This window comes from Myotis myotis, unplaced genomic scaffold (genome assembly GCF_014108235.1).
Source record: "Myotis myotis isolate mMyoMyo1 unplaced genomic scaffold, mMyoMyo1.p scaffold_m19_p_12, whole genome shotgun sequence".
NCBI classification, from domain to species: Eukaryota; Metazoa; Chordata; class Mammalia; order Chiroptera; family Vespertilionidae; genus Myotis; species Myotis myotis.
The window spans coordinates 26,200,683-26,222,382 of record NW_023416316.1 but is presented as its reverse complement, the minus strand read 5'-3'; the positions used below and the strand labels follow the sequence as shown (position 1 = coordinate 26,222,382).

The 21,700-nt window shown below is 47.5% G+C and overlaps 1 protein-coding gene across 9 annotated transcripts in view; it reads left to right on the top strand.

Annotated features, from left to right (window-relative positions):
• Positions 1–21,700, top strand: part of FRMPD1 (FERM and PDZ domain containing 1) — a 110,983-nt gene that overhangs the window by 32,625 nt on the left and 56,658 nt on the right. The window contains exons 1-2 of one of the 9 annotated variants that reach the window (XM_036330343.1): positions 10,863–10,994; positions 17,230–17,277. The exons of 6 other annotated variants lie outside the window; for them this stretch is intronic. The gene's annotated coding sequence lies outside the window, so the exon portion shown is untranslated. 2 more of the 9 variants (XM_036330342.1, XM_036330345.1) reach the window with 2 other exon arrangements.

Sequence of the window (21,700 nt, the reverse complement as noted above, 5' to 3'; positions counted from 1 at the left end):
TGGTACTTAATAGTATATATTAAAAAGCCAGTATATAGTAGGTGTTCCTTCCCATCCTCAGAACCTTCCCAGGGGCTGTTCTCTCTGCCTGGGACCTCCCCTATTCAGTTAGAGAACAGGTACGCATTCTTTAGTTTCTTTCTTTAGGCAACCTGGGTTTGAATCTAAGCTCTGCTAATTAAGTGGCCTTGGAAAGTTAGCCTTAGTTTCATTATCTATAAAATGGGGATACTAATAATATGTACCTCAGAGAATTGTTAATATGAAATAGCACACACTGCTTAGAACAGTGTCTACCAATATTAGGTCTCAGTACATTTTTAAAAGGACTGTTTATGGAGTCCACAAAACCATTATGGAGGGTTCTCCTCCCTTCATAGGTAAGTTATTCACATTGTCTGGAAGCTCAGACCATTTTCTCTTTATTCTTACAGTATAGAAATTTCAGCAGGGTCTTCAGAGAGGAAGGGAGAAGGAGAAAGAGATAGAAACATCATTGATGAGAGAGAATCATTGATCAGCTGCCTCCTGCATGCCTCCCACTGGGGATCGAGCCCGCAAGTTGAGGATGTGCCCTGACCAGGAATCAAACCGTGACCTCCTGGTTCATAGGTCGATGCTCAACTACTGAGCCACGCTGGTCGGGCGAGTTCACTGTTTTTGTCCTGTTATCTCTAGTAAACCTATCCAGGGAGCTTTTAACTTCTCTAGTTGTGTGTCCTAATTCTGTAATATCCATTTGGTTATTTTTATAACTTCTATTTCTTTGCTGATACTTTCTCTGTTTTCATTTGTTTCAAGAGAATTCATAATTGCTTGTTGAAGCATTTTTATGATGACTGCTTTTTAAAAAAAGCATTGTCAGATAATTCCAACATCTATAGCTTGTCCATTTTGCCATCTTTTGATTGTCATTTTCTCACTCAAGGTGAAATTTTTGTTTCTTGATATGATGGAAATTTTGGATATTATGTTATGAGATTCTGGATCCTTTTTGAATTTTCTATTTTAGCAGGCCTCAACTGATGCTGTACTGGTGGGAAAGGGAACACTGCCTCATTACCCCTGGGTGGGAATGGATGTCCAAGTTCACCACTCAGCCTCTGCTATCACCACCTTGGTGTGGAGTGGAAGGTGTGTCTTGTTACCTTAGGGCATGGGTGGAAGCCCAAGTTTCCCACTTAACTTAGCCTGTACCGGCAGGGGCGGGAGAGTGGGAGTGTTGTGTGTTATTTTTCTGTGGTGTTTGGCTGGAATAAGGTGGGTGTTGTCGCAAAGGCTTCTGTCTCATTAGGCTGCCCTTTCCCATTCCTTGGGCTATGGAGACCAGTCTGTGCCCATTAGCATTTCCTAGTTGTGGGCTTCTCCAGTGCCCAGTCTGGGATATTTGGAGGTTGAAAGAAACCACAGGGGAATTCATTTCCATGTTGTTCCTTAAGTCCCGAGGTCCCTAGCTGGTCTTCCTTCTCTCTCCATCATTCATAAGAGTTTGATTTTTGTTTTTTTACATTTGTTTGATACATTATATCTAGGGGTTGCAGCTGTATTTAGCAGGAAATTGGGGAGAAATGTATCTCCTGTATCATTTCCAGAACTGGAAGTCCTAAGCCTGTGTTTTTAAATTACAATGTATAGAATTCGGTAAGTCTTTTCTATCTGAAAATGCAAGTTATTTTTAAAGTCTATAAGATTTTATTCTATTATTTCTTTATTGCTTTGCTCCCTGCTTATTTTGCTCCATTTGGTACTCCTATTATTTGAATAGATTCTAGCTTTTCTTATCCATGTTTTTAAATCTTTTTACTCATAATTTTCATTTATTTGTATTTTTGGCTTGGTGCTATAGGATTATTCTCTTCCTTTATCTTTCAGACCATTCAATCAGTTTTCAGTGGTGTTCATTCTATTTTTTACTTCCACAATTGAAATGTTTAAATTTAGAAATTGTCTTCTTAATTTCCCAAAACTGTTTTTTTCCCCTCACTTATAATTTTCGATCTCTACTTGAATCTTCTTAAAATTCTTATTTTAAGAAATGTACTTTCTTTTATTTTTTTTAATCTTTATTGTTCAGATTATTACAGTTGTTCTTCTTTTTTCCCCCCATAGCTCCCGTCCACCCAGATCCCACCCCACCCTCCGCCCTCAACCCCCCTCCACTGTCCTCATCCATAGGTGCACGATTTTTGTCCAGTCTCTTCCCGCATCCCCCTCACCCATTTCCTCCCCAAGAATAGTCAGTCCACTCCCTTTCTATGCCCCTGATTCTATTATAATCACCAGTTTATTCTGTTCATCAGATTATTTATTCACTTGATTCTTAGATTCACTTGTTGATAGATGCATATTTGTTCATAATTTGTATCTGTACCTTTTTCTTCTTCTTCCTCTTCTTAAAGGATACCTTTCAGCATTTCATATAATACTGGTTTGGTGGTGATGAACTCCTTTAGCTTTTCCTTATCTATGAAGCTCTTTATCTGACCTTCAATTCTGAATGATAGCTTTGCTGGATAAAGTAATCTTGGTTGTAGGTTCTTGGCATTCATCACTTTGAATATTTCTTGCCACTCCCTTCTGGCCTGAAAAGTTTCTGTTGAGAAATCAGCTGACAGTCGTATGGGGACTCCCTTGTAGGTAACTGACTGTCTTTCTCTTGCTGCTTTTAAGATTCTCTCTTTGTCTTTTGCTCTTGGCATTTTAATTATGATGTGTCTTGGTGTGGTCCTCTTTGGATTCTTTTTGACTTGTAAGTCTATTTCTTTCACCAGGTAGGGGAAGTTTTCTGTCATTATTCCTTTAAATAGGTTTTCAATATCTTGCTCTCTCTCTTCTTCTGGCACCCCTATAATTCTGATGTTGGTACGCTTGAAGCTGTCCCAGAGGCCCCTTACGCTATCTTCGTATTTTTGGATTCTTTTTTCATTTTGCTTTTCCGGTTGGGTGTTTTTTGCTTCTTCGTATTTCAAATCTTTGACTTGATTCTTGCGATCCTCTAGTCTGCTGTTGGAACTCTGCATAATATTCTTTATTTCAGTCAGTGTATGCTTAATTTCTAGTTGGTCCTTTTTCATAACCTCGAGGGTCTCACTAGATTTCTTGAGGATCTCACTACATTTATCGGCGGTCTCACCAGACTTTTTGAGGGTCTTACTAAATTTTTCGGCGGTTTCTAGAAAGCTCTTGAAAAACCTTAAAAGTGTGGTTTTGAACTCTATATCCAGTCATTTGCTTTCCTCCATTTCTGTAATTTGTGACCTGTTTTTTTGTCTCCGCATTTTTTATGCTTCCCTGTGTTGATAGAGTGGCTTTCTGTGCTAGGTGTCCTATAGGGCCCAGTGGCTCAGCCTCCCCAATTACCTGAGGTTGACACTCTTGGTGCACCCCTTTGTGGGCTTTGTGCACAGTCTTGTTGTAGTTAAGCCTTGATTGTTGTAGGTATCACTGGGAGGAATTGACCTCCAGGCCAATTGGCTGTGAGAATCAGCTGTGTCTATGGTGGGAGAACTTCTGTGCTGAACCCTTATGAGGCAAGACTTGCTTCAGTGGGGCTTTGGTGCTCACTGAGTCTGCCCCCTGAGTGTGTCCCTTATGGATCTGAGGAGTTGTAATTGGATGGTCCCACTCTGACCACTGCGTACACTGACTCTTGGATCTAAGGAGGTGCTAATTTAGCCTCTGCCTGAGGCTACCCAGCAGGAGCTACGAAGAGATCTGCAGATTCCCCTTCCTTGTTTGGGGTTTGGAGGTGCCAAATGAGGCCCAGCTGCAGTTTGTTAGGTAATTTTCAGATTGCAAAGGGCCAGGGCATTCATATGCAAAAGCCTCTGGCACAGCCTGGGTGGGGCAGTGTCTCAGGGAATCAACAGGGTGGAGCAAGCAACTATGGCTGATCTTCAGCCCTGCCCTAAGGGGCCCTGCGTCTCAGTGTCCCAGTAAACCGCTGAGAGAAAGCCACCCAGGAGTTCCGAGTCTGCCTGCTGCCAGACAGTCCAGTTTCTCCCCATATGAGTCTGGGTCCCCAGAGACTCACCTGGAACTGGAGTTCAGAGCAGTCGGGGGGGCTTGTGACTCCCTCCCAATTCAAAAAGACAGCTGCGTCTTCAGTTGCCAGCCCTTGCCGCGTGCGCCTCCGACCCTCTGCACTTCCGCACCTCCTCTGAGTCTCAGTGTGCTTTTCTCTTTCCTTCTAGTTGTAGAATTTCCACTCAGCCAGCCTTCCTGTGGTTCTGGATGATGACCGTTTTGTCTTTTAGTTGTATTTTTGAATTTGTTGTGGGAGGCAGCAATTTCCGGTGTTTACCTATGCTGCCATCTTGGTTTCTCTCTACTTTCTTTTCTTAAATAGATGTTAACATGAGTCCTCTCTTCTAGTTGTTTAGCTTTCTTCATCTCCTTTACTTTTTCACAGCACTTTACAGTTTGTAAAACACCAGAGAGAGAAGTCACCTTATTTTATTCTCCCAATAGCAAATTGAGTTACGTAGGACGAGCATTATGATCCCTCATATTACAGATGAAGAAACTGAGACAAGATCAGAGAAGGCAAATGATGTGTATAAACGGGGATCCAAGTTTAGGTTTATCTGAAGAAAGTGGTGATGGAGAGAAGGTGGCATCTGCCCCTGGGGCTGTGGGGACCAAAGCAGTAGTGTGCAGCTATGGTTGCCTGGAAGATTCACAGCAGAACTGAGCCCGTGGGAATTAGAGCAGATGTAGCAGCACCACCAAAGTCGGGCCACACAAGACACTGGCCACAACCCCAAGCACATGTCTTTGAAGCTGATATTTTGAGCTGGTCCCTCAAAAGTTGAACCAACAGAGGGGGAAAAAAAGAGAATTTTAAAAAGAGATAAAGAGTAAAAAATGCTAAAGCCACTCATATTTTCGTACCTGTCTCTCAGAACACAGAAAGATTTATCATTTGAGGAAGGAGATAAAAACTTGTCTGGTAGGAGACAGAATGAGCACAAATATATTTTTCTATTGTAATAATCATTTCCAAATCTATGCAAATATCCCATCCCATCCCTCTGTTCCCAACCAAGTCATTAAGCCCATTGCATTAGCAATTGATTAGAATACCAGATTTCATCAAGGAGCAGAGACTGTGATTAGAAACAGGAAAAGATGCTTAAGCAGACAAGGCTTATATGAGAGCAAAAGAAGCAATCTACAAAGGAGACGTGTTTTTCAAACTTTAACGCTATCCCCCTCCTCCCCAAAAGTGAAAATAGGTCATCTTTGGGAAAATGACTGTGATCAAACAAGGTTTGGAGAATACTGGGAGACTGATCTCTCTTCACGAATACACAGATAATAGACTGCCTAGCCCCACTCCCTATTCTTAGTATTTTGCAGTTAACTAGATAATTCATTTTTAAGAAGTGAGCAGCGAATGTCTGCGTCTGTGTCCTAGAATTGTGGGAGTAAGAACATGTTGTTTTTGCATCGTCATTTCTCTCTGTAAAGCAACAATTTATTTGTCCTCGAGAGGTAATATAATCCGCATGGTAAGCACCCTGCTCCTTTTGCAGACAACAGCAGAACCTCTCCTTCTAACTGGACAGTACTTTCTTTAGCTTTGTACATCTCAGTTTAGAGTTCAAGAGAACTTGGTTGTCCTAAGTGTCATTTCCTCCTTTTATAGAAGAGCAAACTAGAGCCTAGAAAGGTGATGTCCCACACAGCAGGGTAGGGACAGAAGTAGGTCCTCAAACCCTAGGGCACTGCTTTTCTAAGAGCAGCTCACCACAGTGCAGGCGTGGATCTCAGCTGGGGCTGCTCCTAATGGACTTCCTATAACACTCCAGTGGTCCATGAGTCTTGGTTCGTTAAAGACTCAATGAAACCACCATCATTATCGTTCAGTATTAAGTCAATCTTAAATATTAAAAATATGTAATCAGCTTATATGGTATAATAACACTCTCTTAACCAAACCATTCCATTCCCCATCCAATCTGGATTTATGTGTAAATCACTGCGCTTTAAAATAAACCCATGGTAGGCACTCAACAATGCTGAATGAATGGCCACTTTGGGGCCCAGGAAGGAATCATGTCATTTTAGATCTGAAAGAGACCTTGAAGGTCATGGTGTCCCACTCCTTTCTTCTGCTGCCTGAAGAGTGAGGGGACTTGGGCAAGAGGCAGACAGTACTAGAACCACCTCCCCTAAATTGCCAATTTATTTGTTTTGGTATGCAAAATAAATGTTTCTAACATCTAATTTAAAAACACTACTCCATACAAAATGACAGGGTGAGGGTTTTTATTTTATTTTATTTTTTTAGCCATATGGAATTTGACCATTCCGAGGAAGAGCAGAAACATGTCCTAAATCACTGCAGACTGTAAAGCTGAAATTTGAAGCAGTAAACTATTCTATTTTGGGAACAATAGATATGAAGTTAGGAAGAGTTAGGCATTCTAAGAAGAAAATTGTATAGAAAAGCTAACTATTAAGTCAGCTCTCAGAAATATTTGAATGAAAAGGAGATTAATGTGGATAAGGAGTAGGTATGGGCATTTAGCAGATGACAAATGGCACACTCATGCCATAGAGAAAGCAAACTTTTAGCTGAAATGGTACTTATGGGAAATAAATTCAAACCTCAGATGTTTGAGTCAGGAAGTCTCATTAGGATGCAACACAGCTTCTCATTATGGGTTATTACACAGTGTCACTGAAAAAGAAGAAGGACAAGGCATGGCCAAATAGCAATATGAGAAATTTCCGTCTTGCTGTATCTTGCTCTATATTTTTTAAAAATATATTTTTTATTGATTTCAGAGAGGGAGAGAGAGATAGAAATAACTATGAGAGAGAATCATTGATCTGCTGCCTCCTGCATGCCCCACCCTGAGGATTGAACCCACAACCCGGGCATGTGCCCTGACTGGGAATCGAACCGTGACCTCCTGGTTCATAGGTTGATGCTCAACCACTGAGCCACACTGGCTGGACTATCTTGCTCTATATTAATAATGGATCATTTGATGCTATCTTCTAATCAAAAATGACTTCAGAGTGACAAAAATAGAGATTAAAAGTGATCTATATTGAGATGGCAGTTGCTAGGGTAAAATTCTTTTGAGAATCTTATGTGTATTTTATTTATTGATTTATTCATTCATTCAACAAATATCTATAGAGTTCTAGGAAGACAAAAATAAATAAGATCTTGTCTTTCTCAAGGAGGTCTCAAGAAGACAACCATGTAAATAAATCATTATACTGTGCTGTGCTTGGTGCTTTATTTGAAGAATAAACCAAGTACAGCACAGGCACAAAGGAGGGTCTGGAAAACCTGGAGGAGAAAACATTTTTTTTTTTTTACCAGAATTTAAAGGAGGAAGAAGAGTTTGTCTAGCAGTTGTGGTAAAGGTGAGCAAGGTAAAAGCTCATGCAAAGTATTTGGTAGTATGAGATTTAGAATCACATATGAATCCCAGTGCAGCGACTTTAATGCTGTGGAATCTTGAGTAAATGACTTCACATCTTGGATCCTCAGTTTCCTTCTTTTTAACAGGAGCATAGTAATCCCCACGGCATGTACTGATTGTAAGCAGGACTAACAGTGCCATCTGGTAAATAATGAAGACTGTTCCATCTCTAGTAACTCTTTTTAGAACATTCTTAGGTTGCAGTTTTCTTTGTGCTCCCTTTGCACAGGAAGAAACCTAGAACTGAGAGGATATGGAACTTTCCCAAGATATGCAGGTTAATGAGTGGCTGCATTGGGATTTGAACCCAGGCAGTTTGGCGTAAGGCTATTTTTTAGTGCTATGCTCTATGCCAGGGTTCTCAACCTTCCTAATGCCGCGACCCTTTAATACAGTTCCTCATGTTGTGGTGACCCGCAACCATAAAAATTATTTTCGTTGCTACTTCATAACTGCAATTTTGCTACTGTTATGAATCGTCATGTAAATATCTGATATGCAGGATGTATTTTCATTATTACAAATTGAACATAATTAAAGCATAGTGATTAATCACAAAAACAATATGTAATTACATGTGTTTTCCGATGGTCTTAGGCGACCCCTGTGAAAGGGTTGTTCGACCCCCAAAGAGGGCGCGACCCACAGGTTGGCGACCCACAGGTTGAGAACCACTGCTCTATGCCTTTCATTACATGAAATATTGTATGTAAAGCACTTAACATGGCGCCTGACATATAGTAATAAATTAATAAATTATAGCTATTTTTACTGTTATAAAATATGATATGCCCTAGGAACATAGGTATTTATCGTGCAGGTATGGGGTGAGGTGGAGATGGGGTTGTAGCAGTAATAAGTCAGATCCCTGAGCGCTTCATGCCAGGATAAAGAGTTGGAACTTTATAGCAAGGTCAAGATGGAACAATAGCGGTATCTTCAGCAGGCGAGTGACTTGTTGGATTGTGGTTTAAAATGATCACTGGTACCATGTGGTGGATGAATTGCAAATAGGCAAGACTGGAGGCATTTATGGCAGCTTCATCAAGAAATGGTGAGGCTCCAGCTAAGGCAAGGGGAGGAGGAGGAGGCATGTACATGAGTTGTTACAGAGATAGAGATGATTGGACTTAATGAGCAGTCGTGAACAGGGAAGAGTCTAGAATGGTCCATTGGTTTCTGGGGTAAGTGCCACTACCAGTTGAGATATGGGAGCAATGCAAAAAGGGTAATTTAAATGAGAGATATGAGTTGGATTTTGGCTCTGTTGAGACTGGGGCACCTGAGGGACCTTCAGGAGATGTCCAGCAGGCAGTGGTGTCTCTAAGGTTGGAGAACAGAAGAAGGTCTGGGCTGAAGCCATGCAGCCAATAGAATTGCGCAGTGAGGGTGAAGAGAAAAAAAGAGACCAAGAGAGGACATGAAGAACTTGGGCATTTAAACAAATGGCAGAGAAAGGAAGGCTGAGAGAGAAGAGCAATCAGAACGGGAGCCTGGGCAGAGTGGGGACCCAGGAGCCACATGTGAAATTCTTTACACATAAATATATAATTTTTTTATATGCTTCTGGCATGCGCCGTTGGGAAATTGAAAAAAAAACGGGGCAAAATTCCACAAGCAGAATTTGAACGCACTGGACAAGAGAGTTGAGTTTTTATTTTCCTTTCTGACAAGTGCCCTCTTCAGTCTAACCAGCAAGAGTAAGCGGGTTATTAATCTTTAGCTACAACACAATTTTAAAAATTCACCTTTATTTAGAGATAGTTGTAGCTGCGCGGGCGGTTCTCAGAAACCATGTAGAGAGGCACAACACTTAAGTTTTTAGAAGCTTCCTTTATTTCCACCAGGGCTTCAGAATTCGTCATGTCTGTCCGTGTCTCCTTCTGGTGCTTATCGGGGGCAGAACTTTGGACGCTACATCTAGAGTGGAGATAGGGAAGCAGGCTCCAAGGGGTGAAGGGCCAACTCGGCCATGGATGTGGGAGGCAGAGGGGCTGGGGCACCGAGAGAGAAGGAGCTTTGGGTACCGAGGAGGCCTTTCAAACACAGAGCTTCTCAGGAGAGGTCTGGATAGAGGCCTGAATGTGGGGATGAAGGATAGAGAGGCAATAGGTTCTAGGCCAGGTACACTCCAATGTGCTGAAATCAATGTTGCCCCCCGTTTTTGTTTTTTTTTTAGCGAAGAACACATTCGTCAACTTAGGTTTGTGCTCCATTCCATCCCCAAAATGATCTAACAGTCCAGTCTGATGGTGCCCCTGCCCTACTCAAAACTCCTCCTAGGGCCCCTGCTGCAGCTCTCAGCTCCTGCCCCTCCCTTACTGGGACAGCTCATCCTGGGGTCTTTGCTCCTGCGGCCTCTGCCTAGAAGGCGCTCTTCACACTCCCCCTTCCCAGTGGCCAGCCCCGCTGGCCATTTAGGTGTCTGTTTAGAGGGCCTCCTCTCCAGGAGGCCTGCTTTCCTCCCTCAGCCAAGGCAGGCACCTGCCATGGCCCCCGTGGCACACTGGCCTCATGCTCTTGCTGTAGAAACTGCACTGTACGACCGTCCGCTAGACAGTACATTCCATGAGGGCAGGGGCTGCGCTTTATTCCAGGCTGTATCTCCAGTGTCTAACACAGGGCAGGGACCTGGACGGAAAACAAGGAACAAGAGTGCTTGGACAGAGGCATGCATTGGGTATGACGGATAGAGAGATGGTGGGACTGGAGCCAGAGGGGTGGTGAGATGGCCCAGGGAGCGAGAGGAGGGCTAAGTGCAGAGTCCTAGGGCACCCCAGAATTTTAGGGGGTGGGGGTTTGAGGAGCGCTCAAGGAGACCAAGAAAGAGTAGCCAGAGAGGCCAAAGGAAAGCCCACCGAGTCCAGCGTCCCAGCGCAGAGAGTTTGCAGGGGAAGTGGTTCTTAGTGCCAGCTGTGGGCCCTCCGCATCCACCTCCCTCGGGCTCATCTGCATCCCCAGAGTCCCTTGGAAGGCGCTGGGGTAGGAGAGCCAAGGGGAGGGGGGCGTGCGAAAGAGGGCCGTTCCTTGGGACTCTTTGGGGTTCCAGTTCTGGCCCCACCGCCGCCTGTCTGGGTGACCTTGGGGAGCCCTCTTTCTCTCCGACCTCAGACTCCCTGTGGGTACCAGGCGGACGCTGCGTGCCCAGGCGGGGAGCTGGGGGAAGGCCGGCAGAGGCAGGGCCCGGGTGGGAGCGGGACCGCCCACTGCGGCGGGCCGGGACCTCCAGGGCCCGCGGGGGCGGCGCGCGGGGCTGTGCGCGCGGGGCTCCTCCCCCGGGGCGGGGGTCGCGGCGCCGGCAGCTGGCGGTCGCGCAGCTGCAGCCTCAGCACCTGCCGCGGCCAGACGGCGCGGGCGCGGGCACGGCGGGGCCCTATCCCCCCTCCTCCTCTGACTGCAGCCGCGGCGCGGGAGGCGGAGCCCGAGCTGATCCGGAGCTGAGCCGCCGCCTGAGCCTCGCACGCGTCCGAGCCCGCCGCCGGGGCGGGGCCGCCCCTCGCCCAGAGCACAGGGTCCGCGTCCGCGCGGGCGGCGCCGTCTCTGCAGGTAAGGGCGAGGTCCCTGCGCCGCAAAGTTTTGGGGGGACTGCTGGTCCCCACGCCCCGGGCCTGCGCGATCTGCACACTGCCTGCCGCTCGGCTGCCTCCGCGCGCTCTGCTGGCCCCACCGGCCCCGGGTGACCCGCAACCACTTCCAGTCGTCTGGTCCCCACTCGGCGGGGCGCCTCTGCGGGCTCGTTCGGGGCCTGCAGCGGTTTTAAGTCTGTACACAGTATCGGTGCTTTGCTTAAGTTTTCGAGATCTGCATGATGTAGTGCCAAAAGCGGCAAAGCAGGAGGCAGGAGACCTGGGTTCAGGTGCGGCCACGGCCCGCGCCAACTTTCTGAGTGACCTCCGACCAGCCTGTCCTGCGGGTCTCAACCGCACCTGGACCGGGAGGGGTTCGCCAGGGACATCGCCTGAAGCGCCATGCCTGTCTTGCCATTTTGTGAGTCCAGGGCTGTCTCCGCTCCAGGGCTCCTTGGCGGTGGAGAGGAACGTTGGGACGGACCCACGGAAGTCAGCATCAGGGGTCATGTTGCAAACCTGCCGCCGCTTCGGCTGAGCGTTAGGAAGGGTGTTGAGTCAGCCTCTGGGAATAGTCGATGCTCCCGGGGCTGGGCGTCGGGTCCCTGGCTCTCGGTGGCTTCTCTGCCATGCCCTGACTGTGTGACCTTGGGCGAGTACCCCCGCTGGTGTTGCGGGGGAGGGCGGGAGGGTGCACCCGGTGCCGGCTGAGGTCCTTCCGCTGTAGATCCGGAGAGGCAGGATCGCCAGGTCTCCGTAGTTAGGGTCCGGTTGGGTAGAGGCAGTATTTCACCAAGGACCCACCCAGAACTTGCAAACGGGCGCGCGTTTACGGTCGTGTAGAAAATAAGGCATTTGCAGCTTACTTTGGGAATCCCGAAATAGATAGGGCAAGTACTTGTGAATGCTAGTGCTTTGGGCTATCATAAAATATTCAACGGCATAATGATTTGTTTTCAAAGTGGCTTATAAATCAGGAAGCGTTTCTGTTTGTGAGTCAGTTATTTTAATAAAAATCTCAAAATAGTTGCTTGGGGGGTAGGGTGGGGGGAGGGAGATAACGCACAGTTCTAGGAGTCCTGACACAGAGGCCAGCATCTACTGGTTTCTAGTCTAAAGCGACGGTGGAGATGTTTGCCAATCAAGCCGATATACTAGTAAAATCACTCCACCGCGGGCATCCTGTGGTGGGTGTTCAACATCGGTGTGGTGGGAGCCACCTACAGTGTCGCAAGTGCATTTTTTGCAGGACAGGTGAGCGCTGGTGCAGCCACAGCGGATCAAGCGCCAGGTTAGTTCATCCCAGGAGGTGAACTTTGTTCTTTTGCCCAATGGCATAGCCTCCTGGTGCTGCAACAGCCATTTCCCCAGTGTGTGGGAGAAATCCATTACTATGAAAGGATTCGCATGGAAGTGATTTTATTATTTTATTTCCTTCCTTGACTTCCTGGTTTTCAGTTTCAAGCTTTTTGAAATCAGAACACTCGCGAGAGTGCTTCGGGACTGGGGCAGGAACATGGCAGGGCTGTGGTCCATGTTTGCCTAGGTTCCTGCCCCGGACTCCGTAGTTGAGGCTAATTTGCCCAGAGAACTTTGATCTCTCAGATGTATTCGAAGGCCACCGGTCTTCATGTACTTCATTTTTTGGTGGTTCAGCAAGCAGTGGCTCGGCACTCATTCAGGGCACAAACAGGGGAAATACCAATCAGCCCTACTCTGAAGGAGCTCAGATCTAGGGAGGGATAAAGAGGATTAGATCACAGGCCGTTCCAGGAGTTATGAACACGTGGGACCCCTGGGAACACGGAGGAGGGTGAATTCCAACGGGGGAGATGAGGAAGCCTGCACCATGAAAGGCAGAAGGAAGTAGAAGATTTCAACAGGTGGTGGAAAGTGGAAAGGCCCTTGTAGGTCAAGGACCTGGTCCGAGACAAGCTACAGAGGCTGGAGAGCGCCGGGCCCAGGTGGAGAACAGCGAGTCTGCTTCCAAGCAGAGGACAGTGGGCAGAGGTGCAGGAGGCTCCGAGCCTGGCCTTGAAGCCACGCTGGCTTTGGGAGATGGCGCCTCTGAGCCTCACTATTCTCACTTGTAAAAAGGGAATACTAGTAATTCCAAACTCACAGGGTTAAATGAGATCCTGTTTGTAAAAGCGCCTGAGTGTTTGCTTACAATGGGTGTTTGATAACACCTTTTATTAGTGTGTTCTCGGGCAAGCTCCATACATGTTGCTAGACACCATTGGGGTATCAAATGGTCCTTTTTGTTTTAGCGACCTCACCATCAGCATGAAATTCCCGTGACAGTGTCCTCTGTATTCAAGGTGCCTCCTGATGCAAGGGGCAGGGGCTTTTTGTAATTTGGAGAGTGCTCAGATCAGACACTGACATCAACAGCAGCCAATGCCCTGTACATACTGTTAGGTGCTGGAAGGCCACAGAGGGGTTAACTGGAATACGCAGTCCCTGCCTCCCACAAGCTTATTACTACATGTTCAAGGACCCAGGCGAGGGGATTAGACAGTCAGACACAGTTATAAATATATCAGCATTGTCCATATATCCTGGGAGTGAGGTGCTGGCTCCCTTTGGCCTTGTGTACGTTGCTGGGGATTTGCAGTAGCCAAGGGAGAATAGGAGAGGATGTAAAGGACGGTGGTGCAATACCTTATGACCCTGTGTAACATCACGTAGCATCCATGATCCTGTACTTCATTTGTTCATTCAACAGCTATTTATAGAACACCTGCTCTGTGCCAGAGAATTATTCTAGGTGCTCCAGGAATACACGGAAGCAAAGGGAAGATCCCTGCCTTACTGGATTTATATTCTAGTTGGAGAAACACAATAAACAAGTAAACACATAAATAATTATAGGTTGTGCTAAGGACGAAGAAGGAAAAAAGCAGGGTAATGTGAGAGAAGATAAGGCAGGGTGCTCCCTTTGAGGGAGCAGGGAAGGCCTGTCTGAGTCATTGAGAGTCAAAGGAGAGAAGGAGCCAGTCATGACAAGAGCTGAGGGAGGGGCGGACCAGCTCTGCAAGAGGCAGCATAGCTTCATGTGTGAGAAGGCAGGCCCTGGGGCCACACCACCTGGGCTTGAATACTGGTCCCTCCAACAACTAAATATATTAATGATCAGGTTAATTAATATTCTAGGCTTCAATTTCTTTTTTTAAATTGATTTCAAAGAGGAAGGGAGAGAGAGAGAGAGAGAGAGAGAGAGAGAGAGAGAGAGAGAGAAGAAACATCAATGATGAGAGAGAATCATTGATCGACTGCCCACACTGAGGACCAAGCCCATAACCTGGGCATATGCCCTGACTGGGAATCAAACACTGAGGCACGCCGGTCAGGCTGGGCTTCAATTTCTTCATCTAAACTTGGAATAATAACCCTACCTGACAGGGCTGTTATGAGTATTAAATAAGTTGATGTAAGTAAAGTATTTAGAATAGTGCCAGGCATGTAGTAAGCACCAAATAAAAGTTAAGTGGAACTGTTTCTGGCAGAGGGAACAGCAAATGTGAAGGCCTGGAGACCTGAAAGGGTTTGCTGTGTTATAGGACCAGACAGGCTGTCTGCACAGACATTATCCCCATGGTTTTTGGGGAGACTGTAGAGCAGATTACCTGCCCCTTTCATACTGTGGTTTAGGAGTTTTGAAAAGGGGAACTCTCAGCCTTAGCACTCTCACCTGCAAAATCAGGCCCCGAGTGGTGGTGTGAGCTGCTGCTGCTGCTGCTGCTGCTGCTGCTGCTGCTGCTGCTGCTTTAGGGGCATTCCACTATAGACACTTCAGGATCTCTTCCCTCTCTCCCTTCATCTCTCTTTCCCTCAGTTACCCTCCCTCTCTCACCCCTCCACCTTTCCACCCTGTCCCCCTCCCTCCCTCCCCTTCTCTCCCGTTCCCTCATCCCCTTTCTCACTGACAAGGCTTGAAGAGTAGTGTCCCTGGAGGTGCTCAGTATGCAAAGGGGAAGCATGGGTGGGGCTGAGCCCATAGAGCCACCACCAAAGCTAGCCATGCCCTCTCACTGTGGGACTGATGGCCAGCGTCCCCCTCCCAGTCCCAGGCTGGAAACTCCATAGCAGGGGAGCATAGTCACCTATGAACTTACCCTCTCTCTGGATCCCTCCTTACTGAAGTCTAGTCACTCACTTAGTCATGTCATTCTTACTTCTTAAATCTTCCTCAAACATCTCCTCAGATTTCCATCCTCTCTCTGAACCTCAGGCTTCTGTTTTCTTTAAAGTATAGCCCAGAGACCTTCACTGGGTCCCTTGTGTAAAGATAATGAAGTCCAGAGTCCTCAGCTGGGCAGATGTGATGGGCTCTCTCCCTCCCTTCTCTCAGTCCCTCAGGCCCCCTCCTCCCTCACCCACTCCACCACACTTATGCCCTCCCACCCCCAGGTCTCTAGGCCTTTGCTTCTCCATTTGGCCCCTCTGCCTGGCATGTGCCTCAGCCCTGGTGGTCTTGCTGAAGGCTCAGCTCATATCCTATCTGCCCTAGGAACTATCTTCCAGATGCCCTTGTCCCAGGGTTTTCATCTTCTCCTGATCTCCCACTACACTTAGGACCTCTCATGGAGACACCATCACCATTAACCTTGAAGGATTTTGTGTGCGGTCACCTGTGTATGCGGCCATGGCCTTGAGAAGTCCCTGGGAGGGCGGGATTCACCCTGCAGCCCTTCTCACAGAGCCTCGCCCTAGTGCAAACTCAGTATGTGTTTGCTGCATTGGATTGACAAAAGCCTGTGATTTCCCTGAGATCTGGTTCGAGTCCAGCCAGAAACAACATGCTGAAGCTCAGGGGTTGTGGTTCTCAGCTGAACTCACTCGCAGCATCCAGATACCTCGGAATGTAGGTCCTTCATCTGATGAAGAGTTGATGCAACCCCAGAGATGGGTCTGAATTTTGAATTTAGCTTTTCAATAAGGCCTATTTTTAGGCCAACACTCTATCCACTGAGCCAAACCAGCTAGGGCAAGGCCTATTTTTAAAAAAATATATTTCATTGATTTTTTTACGGAGAGGAGGAGAGAGGGACAGAGAGTTAGAAACATCGATGAGAGAGAACCATCGATCAGCTGCCTCCTGCACACCCCCCACTGGGGATGTGCCCGTAACCAAGGTACATGCCCTTGACTGGAATTGAACCTGGGACCCTTCAGTCCGCAGGCTGACGCTCTATCCACTGAGCCAATCTGCTCAGGCCAATAAGGCCTATTTTTAAAAATATATAAAAATTTGAATCTTCAAGCTAGATAAACTTGGAAATAATTGTTCATATCATAAAAGGATTTTTCACCATACCAAAAGGTCTGGTATGGAAAGCTTTCAAATACCAAGCATGCTTGTGTACTTAACACCATTCGGTATGTAAAATTTTGATTTATGCACAGCTGCTGTGGCTGTATTTCTACTGTAGTCGAAGATATACACCAAACGTAATATACATTCACGGAGGCAGGATAACACAGACTTAAATTTGTTTGGGTAACTACAGATGGCATTATGCAGCTCGGATGATATAAAGTTAACTCTCTGCCTGAAGGACAGTGGGAAGCTCGATTTGATGCCTGGCCAGCTGATGGGAGGGCAGTAAGCCATTCTTTGCACGGGAATGGCACTGTTTTTCAAGGACCTGCCTGATCTTTGGAGACCTTTCGGCCAATGGTTAGAAATGGTCAGGCCTCCGATCTTTTCAGAAGCTGCTGCTAAATGACATGTGTGCTTAACACTGATTATTTGGGGGTGGGGGTGGGGGAGGAGGGACGAAAGGAGGGGGAGAGAAAGCACTAATTACGGCTAGAAAAGATATGGCGGTAAAGCTGAAGTATGAAAGTATGTGCTTTTGACCTCTCTTGAGGAATGACTTGAGCTTGGCCGCTTCAGTGAAAAGGGTAACATGGCAAATTTTCAAAATCCTGAACGGAAGGCGCTTCAGAGGAATTCATCCGGATGCAACGGTGCTTAGTTCTCTGAGGTTCTGACTTAAGAGAAGACAGATGAGCAGGCAGATGAGAAATGAGCTTCTTGTTCTCTGAGCATCCAGAACGTAGCGGGTGGGCTAGACCTGGTCATGACCAGCGATAGTAATCCAGCCCCCCACCCCCAAAAAACAACCTCTCCCAGGCTAACTTGTGAGCATCCAGGTAATTAAGCTTCTGGGTTAACTGCTTTGTTGTTTCCTTTGTTCCAAATGTAGAATCCAGAAGGCTGCAAAAGGAAAAGCAATGATTGAAATACAGATGAGGTGCCACTTACTTCTTCTTATGGAAATGGTTCAGCGGGTAGCTGGAGTCTCTGTCCTCTCTGGTTTTCCCTGGAGAAGGAGCTCAAGCCCAGGCTGCCAGGGCGCCTCTGCTTCTGAGACATGTGCTGTGGCTCCTGCTCAGGTTAGAGGGTGGCGTTCACATGAAGGCGTGTGCTCTTCCTCTTCCTTTCTTCCTGGGGGCAGGGGCGTTTTGTATACAGGGGCAAGAAGGAGCCATTACTTCTTTCCTGAGCGCGCTCCTGGGTAGCTGCAGCACTTAGTTCTTCGCAAAAGCTTTGCAGTAAGTTTCTTAGAGCATTCCCTGCCTCTATTCCAAAAACCTAGATCCACGCAGGATGTTTTACAGGATTTTTAGCTGACAGTCGTGGATCTTCAAATGGGGTTGCCAGCCCTGGAGAGGATGAAGAGCCGCCTTTGTCTGGTGCAGGAATTCCCCCAGCACAGCCAGCCTCTCTCTGCGGAGGCCCGCCAATCCCCGAGGCACTCCTATGCCATTGTCAGTGGGCTCTGATTATTAGAAAGTTCTTCATTGTGCTCAACCAAATCCTTCCTCCAGGCAGTGGCTGCCCCGTTGGCCTTGATTCCGCCCTTTGAAGCCCCACACAAAAATCCATGTCTTCTTCCCCTGGACAGCCATTTAGCCAGGGGGACATTCAAAGACAGGGGCCAGGTCCCCACGTCTTCACTTCTGCAGTCAGAATGCCCCAGTGTATGCAGAGCCCTGCAAAGGACAGGGCTAAGCGTTGACACAGCTGTGCAGGTGGGGCTAGGCAGCCCGGAGGCCCGCAGCAGCCTCACGTCAGAGTCTGCCCTTGTTTAGCACAGCCGAGGCCCAGTTAGGCTCTCGGTGGTCCCCCTAGCCTAGGGACTAGAGTTTGCTGTCAAGCCCTCTAGGGGCTGTACACTGGGCCACTGGGGAGCTGCATGCATGTCGGTGTCATGGAGACCTGGTGGGCTGTGGAGGAGGGTGTCCCGAACCAGTGCTCACGTGGAGTGGTTCTGGGTGACTCAGCCGCATCTCTGGGACTCAGATCCCTCATCAGTCCAATTACTTCTAAGGTGGTGCGCTGGTTTTCTGTGGCTGTTATTACACATCACTGCAATCTTGGCTTAAAACAGCAGAAATGTATTCTCACTCAGTTCTGGAGACCAGAAATCTGAAATCAAGGTGTTGGCAGGACCACACTCCCTCTGGAGGCTCTAGGGGCGAATCCTTTCTTTGCCTCTTCCAACTTCTGGCATGTCTTGATTTGTGGACACATCACTCCAATCTCTGCTTTCTTGGTCCCATGGCCTCCTTCTCTTCAGTCTGTGTCAAATCTCGTTCCACCTCACTCTTAGAAGGACATGTGTCTTGGGATTTAGGGTCCACCTGGATAACCTGGGATAAACTCCTGCCTGAAGATGCTTAACTTAATTACATCTGTAAAGATCCTTTTTCCAAATAAGATAACATTTACAGGTTCTTGGGATTAGGGTGTGGGCATACTTTTTAGGGGCTGCCCTTCAGCCTTTGGGAGCTCCACTTTCTCTCCACCTACGTGACTGCCTTTTCTCTCAATTGTATTTGGACCCAGCTCTCTGGAGTCACTAGCGCAGGTCTTCATTCTGCATGTGTCATGTCTCTTTCTTCCCCCAGTGTCCTGGCTGCTGCTGTGCAGATGCCGGGCCGCTCTGATTATCCTGTTCACAGATGTGGGAAGGGCTCAGGGATTAGGCTGCCCAAGGAAACACAGGTCTTGCTGGACCACTCCCTCATCTTCACCCGAATGCTCTAGCTCAAGGGTGGGCAAACTTTTTGACTCGAGGGCCACAATGGGTTCTTAAACTGGACCGGAGGGCCGGAACAAAAGCATGGATGGAGTGTTTGTGTGAACTAATATAAATTCAAAGTAAACATCATTACATAAAAGGGTACGGTCTTTTTTTTTTTTAGTTTTATTCATTTCAAACAGGCCGGATCCGGCCCGCAGGCCGTAGTTTGCCCACGGCTGCTCTAGCTAGTCAGTGGAGTTTTTATCAATGGGAAGGAGAAGCTGTGACTATTAAAATATTCATTACCAGTTCTTAGACTTAAGGGAGATACCGAAGATTACGTGCTCTAGCCAGAGAAGGGACACAGAGGAAGACTTAATGCCCTTGCGTTTCCCCTCTAATTTAGTCTGAGATTGGCTCATTGGACTTAAGGGAAATTATTTATATTCTCAGTGCCCAAACACATATCTCTTTCTGTAAAATAATAATAATAATAATAATAATAATAAAAAGTAGGAAATGCTGCTTTGCTGACCTGAAGTGTGCTGTAGTGTGACCTTCTTGCCCTTTAACTAGTCTGTTTCAGAAGTTCCAAGGTTCTTTTTTATTTTTTAATTCTCACTCGAGGGTATGATTTTTTAAAATTAATTCGTTTATTTTTTATATATTTTTATTGATTTCAGAGAGGAAGAGAGAGGGAGAGAGATAGAAACATCAATGATGAGAGAGAATCATTGATCGGCTATCTCCTGCAGGCCTCCTACTGGGGATCGAACCCTCAACCTGGGTATGTGCCCTTGACTGGAATCGAACCTGAAACCCTTCAGTCCACAGGCTGATGCTCTATCCACTGAGCCAAAACAGCTAGGGCTGGAGGAAATGTTCTTATTGATTATAAAGCAAGAGGAAGGGGGAGAGAGAAAGAGAAACATCAATGTGCCAGAGAAACGTTAATTAGTTGCCTCCTCTATGCGTCCTGACTGGGGATCGAACCGGAAACCTAGATACTGGTATGTGCCCTGACCAGGAATCAAACCTACAACCTTTTGGTGTACAGGATGATGCTCCAATCAAATGAGCAACCTGGCTAGGGCAAGTCCCATGGTTCTGTTTTTGTTGTTTGTTTTGGTTTTGGAGAGGAAGGGAGAGGGAGAGAGAGATAGAAACATCAGTGATGAGAGAAAATCATTGATTGGCTGACTCCTGCACTCCCCCAACTGAGGATCGAGCTCGCAACCAGAGCATGTGCCCTGACAGGGAATCAAACCGTGACCTCCTGGTTCATAGGCTGATGCTCAACCACTGAACCACACTGGCTGGGCCCATGGCTCTTTAAGTGGGATCTTAAAGACTCACGTCTGCTGCTGGCTAATGGGCTCTCCAAATGCAAAGCATGGGCACCACCTGGTTTGCAGTTGATTTTCCTGAGTCTGGTGAAGCTGATGAAGCGGGGGGGGGGGGGGGGGGGGGGGGGGGGGGGGGGGGGGGGGGGGGGGAGTAGGCGGAGACCAGTGTCCTGAGAGGGTCTGGCACCGAGCAGCTCCCAACTCTGCTCATGGCTGTCACTGCTGCTCCAGGATTACTGCCTCACACCTGTCCAGAGCATCCTCCTGGACTCTGCTCCACAGAGTTCAATATGCTTTGCTAAGAAAGGCCTGCCTAGGGATGGGGGTGGGAGGGGATGGGAGAAGACAGGTGAATCAGACCCTGCCCTGTCTGCAGCTTCCAGGAGGGACTGACATTTAAACTGAGCCCTAGTGAGTGAGTAAGATAGAGAAAGACGGGAAAGTCCAGTGAAGCATTACACCCAGAGGTGCCCTCAGTTGTATGCCCACCAGGGCCCTGGTTGTCCTCTTCCTGGCCATCCAACCAAAGCTGAACTGGAAGGACCTCAGGTTTGAAAGGGACCATAAGGACCACCTAGTAAGGCAGATATTCCAGCTGCACTGCTTGGAGCCCACGAACAGGGAACTGGAGCAGTTCAGAGATCTCTGCTTCTCGTTTTGCTTCTGGGTTTAAAGAACAGCGATTTTCCCATTTGCCAAGGCTTGTCCGATGCAACCGCTTGGAAATATCCCCACACCAAAACGTCCTGCTTTGTCTGGGAAATCTTTTTCCAGGCCGGGGAAGCTCTCCCACTCCTGCCCCCTCATCCCTCCAAGATAACCTCTCCAGGTCGTGTGGTCACAGGGTGTTTCTGTGGAACCAGTCCCACTTGACTCTGAGCTTCTCTTGGGCTGAGCCCTGCTGCTCACTCAATCCAGAGCTGAGAAGAGGGCTCAGTCCTGAGCATACAGTGTTGACTGAAGAAATGAAGGCCTGTGACTATGATGACTGCCTTACTTGCATCTAGCTCCCAGCTGCCCTCATTGCTCTTTATAGTCACCAATGGTGTCCTAGCTAAGTCAAGGGCAAATGTGGGCCTCTGTGTCTCTCTGTCCTATACCTGCTTCTGAAGGAAGGATGATCTGTCAGCCTCGTATTAAGGAGGGATGGTCCCTGCTCTCTAACTTTCAGAGGATGGGAAGGCTGCTGAACTAAGGTCCAGTGGGTCATGGCCACGCTCACCTGTGAACTTTCTCACTCTGTCCAGCTGCTCTTCCTTAGCACCTTGCAGCCTCAGGACTAGGGTCAGCGAGGCACTGAG